This window comes from Lolium rigidum, chromosome 5 (genome assembly GCF_022539505.1).
Source record: "Lolium rigidum isolate FL_2022 chromosome 5, APGP_CSIRO_Lrig_0.1, whole genome shotgun sequence".
Classification (NCBI taxonomy): domain Eukaryota; kingdom Viridiplantae; phylum Streptophyta; class Magnoliopsida; order Poales; family Poaceae; genus Lolium; species Lolium rigidum.
In genome coordinates this window covers 85,638,437-85,646,541 of record NC_061512.1, presented here as the reverse complement: position 1 = coordinate 85,646,541, position 8,105 = coordinate 85,638,437, and positions in this window count along the sequence as shown.

Below are 8,105 nucleotides of genomic sequence, written 5' to 3'. Positions count from 1 at the left end.
TGTTACAATCGTGCTGACAAATAACAAATTGAGGCCACTTCCTCCATCCATGAATACTTTGCTCATATTGTAACCTCCGATCTGTGCTTCAAGGACAAGGGCCGCATGACCAGGCCTTGGAACGGCCTTCGGGTGATCCGCCTTGCTGAAGGAGATGCTCTGCTTTGACCAGTCGATGTATTCGGGTGTGTCGACCATGGCAACCTCCACATACTTCACTTCTCGCGAGAACTTTTTGATTTCTCTCTTTGAAAAGATGGTTTTATGGATCATGCTGACCTATCCGCGTGGTTCTGGAAATATCTCGGTTGGTACGTACTTTTCTCCTCCTGCTGACATGTACGGCTCTGGCATGTATGGTTCTGGTGGGAAATTGTAGGACCCTGCTCTTCTCTCCATCGTATGAACTCTTGCCATGGCTTCGGCCCTGAGGTCGTCGCAGAACTACCGAATCTCTAGGAATTGTCGACAGTTCCTTAGCAAGTGGCTAGATTTTTCGTGACCATCCTTTGGATCGATGTAAGAGTGCAGATAACACGGTGCCTCGAGCTGCTCTGTGGCCGACAGATAGGGTGCGCGAGAGCGGCCTTTGCTCGACTGCGTGTTAAGGCATCCTCGTTCGTACTGATGAGGACGAGTCGCGATTCGCTCTTCCTCTTCCCGGCGCGAGTCCCTTCGTCTCTTCCTTTGCTCCGCCATGATGTCGAAGCTGCCTCGGCTGACTTCTTGCGTGCTCCTAGATGGTACTGCTGAAGTTGCAGCTGGAGTGGTACCTTCTGGAACTGAAGTCCTTGGGCTTGATGCGTTTGACCTAGGGAGGCGAAGAAACCCTCCTGAGTCGATGATGAAGTGGACACCACCGAAAGTAGTATCCATGTTGCTGCACGATTCTGCAGCGATCAGGCGCGACGCCTCGGTGTGAGGTACGAACTCGAAGGACTCGCAACGGACCGAATCTTTTGGATCTGACGGTGTCGGTGACTCGAGTACAAACGCTGCAGATGTGATTGGTACTGTCGATGACCTGCCTTGTGCCGACAGATTTCCCACAGACGGCGCCAATTGACGAGGGTGCTCCTCGACAATGCCCTCCGATTGGGGCTTAGGGTTGATGGAATCCTGTAGGCTGACACGAGACATCGGTTCACAGACAAGCGGGGAGAGCGATTTACCCAAGTTCGGGGCCCTCGATGAGGTAAAAACCCTTACGTCCCGCCTGGCTGATCTTGATTATGAGAATATTGGGTTACAATGGGGTGCCGAAGGGTTCGGCTGTGATCTCGTCGAGAGGCTAAGTGCTACGGCGACCTAGCTCTAGACTTCTGGTGGCTAAAGTTGCTAGAATTGATCGTGTCCCTCGGCAGCCCCTCTCCTGGCCTTTATATAGGAGGCCAGGTCTCAAGAGATCTGTCCGGGTACGACTAGTTTTACAGAAGGTCTAGCTCTAAACTTTCCTTGTCCGGCTTCTTTCTTGCCTTCTTCTTCAAGGGATCTTCTCCTGCACCGTCCTAGTGGCCCACCTTGCCGTCGATTATCTTCATGGGCCTCCAGTTGGGCCGCACAGGATATGGCAATATCGGTTACCCGAAGGGTAATGCCCACGTCAAACAAGCTTTTTGGGGATAAGAGCAATATGAGTATCATTAATGTGTGTTGGCATGATGCCTGTTCGGAAGAAGTTTCTTACAAGTTGTACCACATCTTCCCCAATCCATGTCCGCGCAGTCAAGTAGAACTGAACATTGAAGCCATCAGGTCCCGGCGATGCATTTCTTTTCATTTCTTTGAGTGTATCCAAAATCTCCTGGTTGTCGGGGATGGTGTATGTATATATGTATAGTCCTTGCAATCTTGGAGCGGTTGTGTCCCGAGAAAAGGCCTGCCAGTGTTAGCATTTGTAGAGGAAAAGATGGATCTGAAGTATTTTACAAAGGTGTTGCTAATCTTGTATGGATGAATTGCATCACATTATTTTCATCTTTGACTGAAACAATGGTGTTCCTTCTCCTTTGTTTCACAATGGCATGATGAAAGAAGGAGGTATTCCTGTCACCATCCTTAATCCACTTTTTCTTTGCTCGATGCATGTAAGAATCTGTTAGTTTAGTCATTGTCTATTCATACCTTGTGACTAGAGATGCCTCCAAATTGTGGTCCTGATTGGATAGAGGCTGCATTTGAATATGTTTGATCTTGTCTTCTAAATTGTTGATCTCCCGTTGCAATGGTTTTTTCTTTCTAAACCAAATCTTGAGTCTCCCAGCAAAATGGTTAGTTTTAGACGAAAAAGGTTTGTTTGTAGTAGACAGCCAGGTAGATTTAGCACGATCTTGGAAATATTGTTCTTTAATCCACCAATTTTCAAATTTAAAAGAGAACGTTTAATTCTACGAATAGGTCCATCGGTTGAGAGTAAAATGGATGCATGGTCACTAATACTATATATAACGGGCATGTTGTAAACGTTTGAGATAGGATAATCAACACACCATTCAACATTTACTAAACATCTATCTAGTCTCTCAAAAGTGGGATTGGAAGAGAAGCGCTTATTGGTCTAAGTGTAAGCAGGCCCACTGTAACCCAAATCAAATAAGCCACAATTCTTAACAAGAGAGCGAAACACCCCTCCCGCACCCCTCTCCTCTCCCGCACCCCTCTCCTCTCCCGCACCCCACCCCTCCCATCCCTAACCGCTGCCGCCGGTAACGCCGCCGGGGCATAGACCCACGGGGCGTGGCGGCGGCGGGGGCCCTTCCTCGTTGATGCGTGGTGGACGGCGGACGGGATCTCTCTTCCTCGATGCATATGGTGGACCGGCCGACGCGGATGGTGATGGGCGGCGGCATTCTGCGCTGCGGACCCCCTCCTCCCGTCGGCGCTCCCCCGCAGCACGTCGGCAAGGACTGGTGGTGGGCGGCGGCCAGGCCCATGGTCTACGCCATCCCCCCGCCTCTCGTCAGTTAGTGGAGGCGATCTCGGGCTTCTCCCGCGACACGAGGTCGCCCAGGGCAGCAGCCTTGGGTTCGACGGTGGAGGTGGCCCTCTTTTTCGCCGGAGAGGGTCGGCCTGCGGTTGGTGGTGGTGGATCTGTCGATCTATCACCGCGTTCTGGCGGTGATATGGAGAAGCGTGGAAGCCGGCGACGGCTGATGTCGTCGGTGGAGGGTTGGAGTGGCCAGCCCGGGATGGTCGCCGACGTGGGGGTCCGACCTGAATAAAGGCGGCTGTCCTAGGGCCTCTCTTGCATGTAGTGGAAGATCTACCGGAAGCCTGGACTCGCGATCTGGCCGGTGTGTTGAGTTCCGGAAGGCGCCGCCGGCAAGTGTAACAGTGCTTTTATTGCCTGGAGTTTGTTGGACCGGTGGTATTCGGTCGTGCGCACCCATGTTTTTATTCCGACCGATTGGTCTGGAGGGAGCGGCGCGAAGCTCTTTTCTGTGTTGACACCAAGTGACAGCCGATCCATGGTGAAGTCAGAAGAAGAGAATATCATAAAGGCCGGATTGAAGGACTAGATAATGGAGGTTCAAGTCTTTGCGCTGTTGAGGGGCTTGCTTGGTGTTCCGCTCTTAGCAACAGTGGCATGGAAGTGGGGGCGGCAGCACATGTGAAATTCGGAGTGTTACCTTTCAGGGTGAAAACCCAAGGTCTGGCCTTAACTGGTTGTGTCTGGCAATGTCCTTGTTGAAGGCTTTGTTTTGAGAGCGAAGACTATCTTCAGGGTGAAAACCTAAAATCTTTTATCGGGTGACGGCGGCGCTGGTGCACTGTTCCCTTCTTGGAGGCGTAGCTTTTGAAGAGTCTGATGTTCAGGTTTTGTCTTGGTGGTGGTTGTATTACTGTTGCTAGGGTTGTGATGCTGTAGCGGGACTTTTATTTCTTAGTTTTCTCTTTCTCTTTTTTGGCTGTGTGGATCCGTCATGTTTTAGGGCATTGAGTTGTTGCAGAAGCTGGGTGTAACAGGTATCCTTCGATATTAATATATTCCCTTTATCGAAAAAAATAACATACATAGTATATGCTAGACACGAAAAACTTTACTATAATTATATGAAACTAGAAAAATTGCCCGTGCGTTGCACCGGGAAAAAAGAAAAAACTGCACAACAAGAAGGTATTTTTATTTAGAGTAATGTTTTTAGAACCTCGAGAATAATCAATTTTTGCTAATGGAAGGAATCAAATTTCTCATTCAAATTCACCTACAATATCTCGAAAACAGAATACCAAAATTTCTATAACGAGAAATTCATCAAGCATCTAAATAAGAAAAAAATCAATGTAAACCTTTTAATGGACTTCTTCTCCGGAGATCGGTCCTCTCGGGTTAGGCGGGCTGCGCTAGGTTGCAGTCCTCCTCTATCTGCTACCACCGCCCACCACCGCCTTCAAAGGTGCACAAAAGAGAACCACTACGTACGTTATGAAGAGAGAAACCACATGCTGAAGAGACTCTTTTGCTGACCTATCTTGTGCCAGCTGCTTACTCAATTGATGTAACTGAAGCAATTGGATTAATGTCATGAGATGGAATGATAGCATGGTTATGTTCGTCTCGCTCAGCTTGACACTTTTGCCGAGACAACAGGACGACAACAATTAGTGAGAATTCATGTTACGCTTGCCGGCCGAGTCAAGACACACGTAATCAAAATTGGTCGACATGTTTCTTAGTTGTAGTCGGAAAGGTATTTTCTTCCACGTTTTGTATTTTCCTTTCAAAATAGTTCAACCATGGCAGTGATAGTTGAGATCAGATGGATGAGGTTGTTGTGGATTGGCCCCCGTATATGTAAACTATATGGAAACCGTCTGTACCAGCTAACGTCACGCTCATGGACAAGGAGACCGCGAGCTCGATCTACAACCTCGAGTAGCGACGCGGACCAGGCACATATGCGACTCAACCAGGCCATAATTATTTGGAAGGCCACCTGAAATCGGTGGCCGGCGGGTGACTGCCGCGAGGCAAGAGGAGGCCGTGCGCCTGTGCAGGTTTTATTGAAGAAATCCAGAGGCAGGTTGGATCTCGTCATGGACTCGGCTCAAAATCCAGACCGAGAGCGATCGAGGGAACGGGGTTGGATTTAAGTAGGGTGGTTTGGCGCATAGGAGATTGGGTTGAGCACGCCTGCCCGCGTACGGGTTTGGTGGCTGGCTGAGGGGAACCGTATCATGATTCATCACGTTGCTGACTGATTCCTGTTTTCGATTTCCAATTGGAAGAGCAGATTAGGAGACCACGCAAAACGAACGGACGAAGGCGTACTCTACGGCGGACGAAAGGGTAAAGTGACGGAAGTGGCGAATCCAGCCCATTTTGCTAGGGTGGGGCAGGCCTAATCTGGGTTGGGCTTTACTTTTTTTTTCTTGTTTTCTATATAAGATATATGGGCTGGGCCAAATCTTAGGGTGGGCCTCGCCCCACCCTTCCACCCTGTTGGCTCCGCCACTGGTGACGGATCAAACCAAGGAAACGTTAGCTTTCTCTCAAAAAAAAAAAGGAAACGTTAGCTCCTTTATTATTAGGTATAGACTAGGAAAATTGCCCGTGCGTTGCACTGGGAGACAAACACAAAATGCAGCAACATAACTGAAAACTTACACCTCTAATTCTGGTACAAATGAAAATCATGAATATGCCTGAGCGCTGCTATAGTTGACGAGTGTTCTTGATGGGGACAAAGGTAGCATTAAGATAAACATGTACAGGTTATCATTTACATAGATAAAAAAGCATAACCAATTTAGGTTCACGTATAACCGAAACAAATAAGAATCATGCAAATGACTCTAAATAATGAGAGAATATTAGTCTATGAAAGCATCCCTACAAATTCAAATTGATAAGTTCATTTATTTTAAAAAATAACTTGATACCCATCGAAGCTCTAGATTTCTTAAAAGTATAGAAGCTCTATGTATTGTCTCTTTCCTTCCTCTTAGGTGAATGTATAATATGATTTTTAGTGCAGAGAAAGTTTAATGGGCATCATGTAAATAGCACATAGGAACGTTTCCATATTTTATTGATCCCTGCATTGAGAATTTGAGATCATAAGTCAGGTGTGTAGCCTATAGCTTAACAAATCTGCAGCAAGAGCATAACGACTGACCTGTAGTCATGCATGTTCCCTGAAACAGTCCTGCATCTTTCTTACCGAATGGAACTTCTTTCTGGACAAATATATCCAGCTCCACCTCTCCCCTACGGTCTTGTTTTTGTTCCTGCTTGTCGAGTTGTCGTCCGCTTCGGTAGCCTTCCGATCCTCCACGAGTGAGACATGCAAGCTTGCATGTCAATTGGAACAACCAGTGTGTATTCTATCTTGGGCAAATTTTATTAACTTTAGTGTCCGCTTCGATAGCCCAGTCGGTTGTTGTTGGCTGCATGCATAAGCTGCTCACCGAGCTTATACAGGCCTCCTTGAAAATGCATCAGAGGGCCAACTTTTCAGTGAGCAACTGTTTTCAGGGCAGAGAACCGAATGCCTCGAAAATGCATTTAAAGATCATCATCTTTTGAGCTAGAATGTCCGCATGCATCTGAATTTGCAAGTATCATAAATATGCAACGCCTTCTTGATTCTGAACTTGCATGTGAGAAATTGATAGCCTAAGAAAACACTACCCCTGGAGCACCAACCCTTCCTCTCTGAACTCCCGAGGCCAGCCTCGCGCCACTGTAGGTAATGCGGCCAGCCATAGAGGCAGGCCACGATCGATCGATCTAGAACATTGGGTGGCAGCTGGATTTCTTCTCCGCGTGCCCGCCAGGCCATCGACGGTCCAAACCTGCGAGTCTTCCAATCTGTACGACTTTCGTGAGTCGCATGGTGATGGGCTTCGCCTCCTCCTCGTCGACCAGCTGGGTCTCGACGCAGTGGTCGTTTTGCCTATACGTTCGCCATCGTCCAGGATGTCGATCAGAACATGGGCGTAGCTGCATGCCTAGTATTGCCTACGGTATACGATTAAGCCGATCGATATGCCTCCTGATATAAACTGCAAGACCACCTTTCACGTCATCTTAGACCTTGGCACGTTGATCTTAAGGAGGCAGAGGCAAGAACTCTCGAGTTGGGACCGGAATCGGGAATTCTTGGCCTTGGCCGGGCGAAAGCAATGGACGAACGGGACACAGAGAGAGAGCCAGCCTTTAGTAGAGATCAGAGCCAACACAAATACGTACTGCGATCGACGATCTTTACCAACGCAAACACACGTCCCGAATCGCTATTCGTTTACTCGTACGACTTTTTCCCTTTTGTAGCACCGATGGTTTCCTTTCGGATCGATACACATCCGGTACCGATCAGGATTTTCCTGATTTTCCGGGTCGATCGGTTTCCTTGACGAACGGATCGAAAGAAAACGTTAGCGGGAGGGGCGTCGTACGAAGACGCCTATACGACCACGGACGAAAATCAAACAAACAGACCAAACCGCGGAAACGTTTCTCCCTTTATTATTAGGTATAGATTAACCTGAAGTGTGCAGTCAAAGAAGCATATATACTTTGTTTTGGTTCAGAAGGCAAAGCCCAGCCCTACGGCGAGAGCTATCATCCTTCGGTGTGCCTTCGTTGGAGTAGAAAATTCCAGTTTCCACGGCGACCTCCTGGTTGTTGATTCTCGCAAAGAATCCATGAATTCGCGTAAGCTCCTTCGCTGAGTCAAATTTAGACTGTTTGATTTCTAAACAGATCTTCCGTATGTCTTCAGTTATGACCAATTTGTTATGAATCGGTACTAAATGGTCCAGATGTGAAGACTGCTCTATGCAAGAGATATCGGTGATGTGTGTGAACTTTTAAATTTTATGTCCCTTACCTTGGCATGGAAGATTTCCTCCCCTTTGTGTAAATTTAGAGATAGCGTAATTGAGAACACCTGATATTGTTTTGTGTCTGAACTTCGGTTTCGGTCTCATGGATATAAAACGTCATTCGGTCCTGTGGCGCGAGGACTACTAGAACCTAGTGGTCGTTGCACAACCATGTGTAAGAATCCAAAGTATTAACCATATATGATATGTAATAAAGTTTTCATGAAACAAACATTTTTTGTTTGTGATGGCATAATGACATATTCAAGCATGCT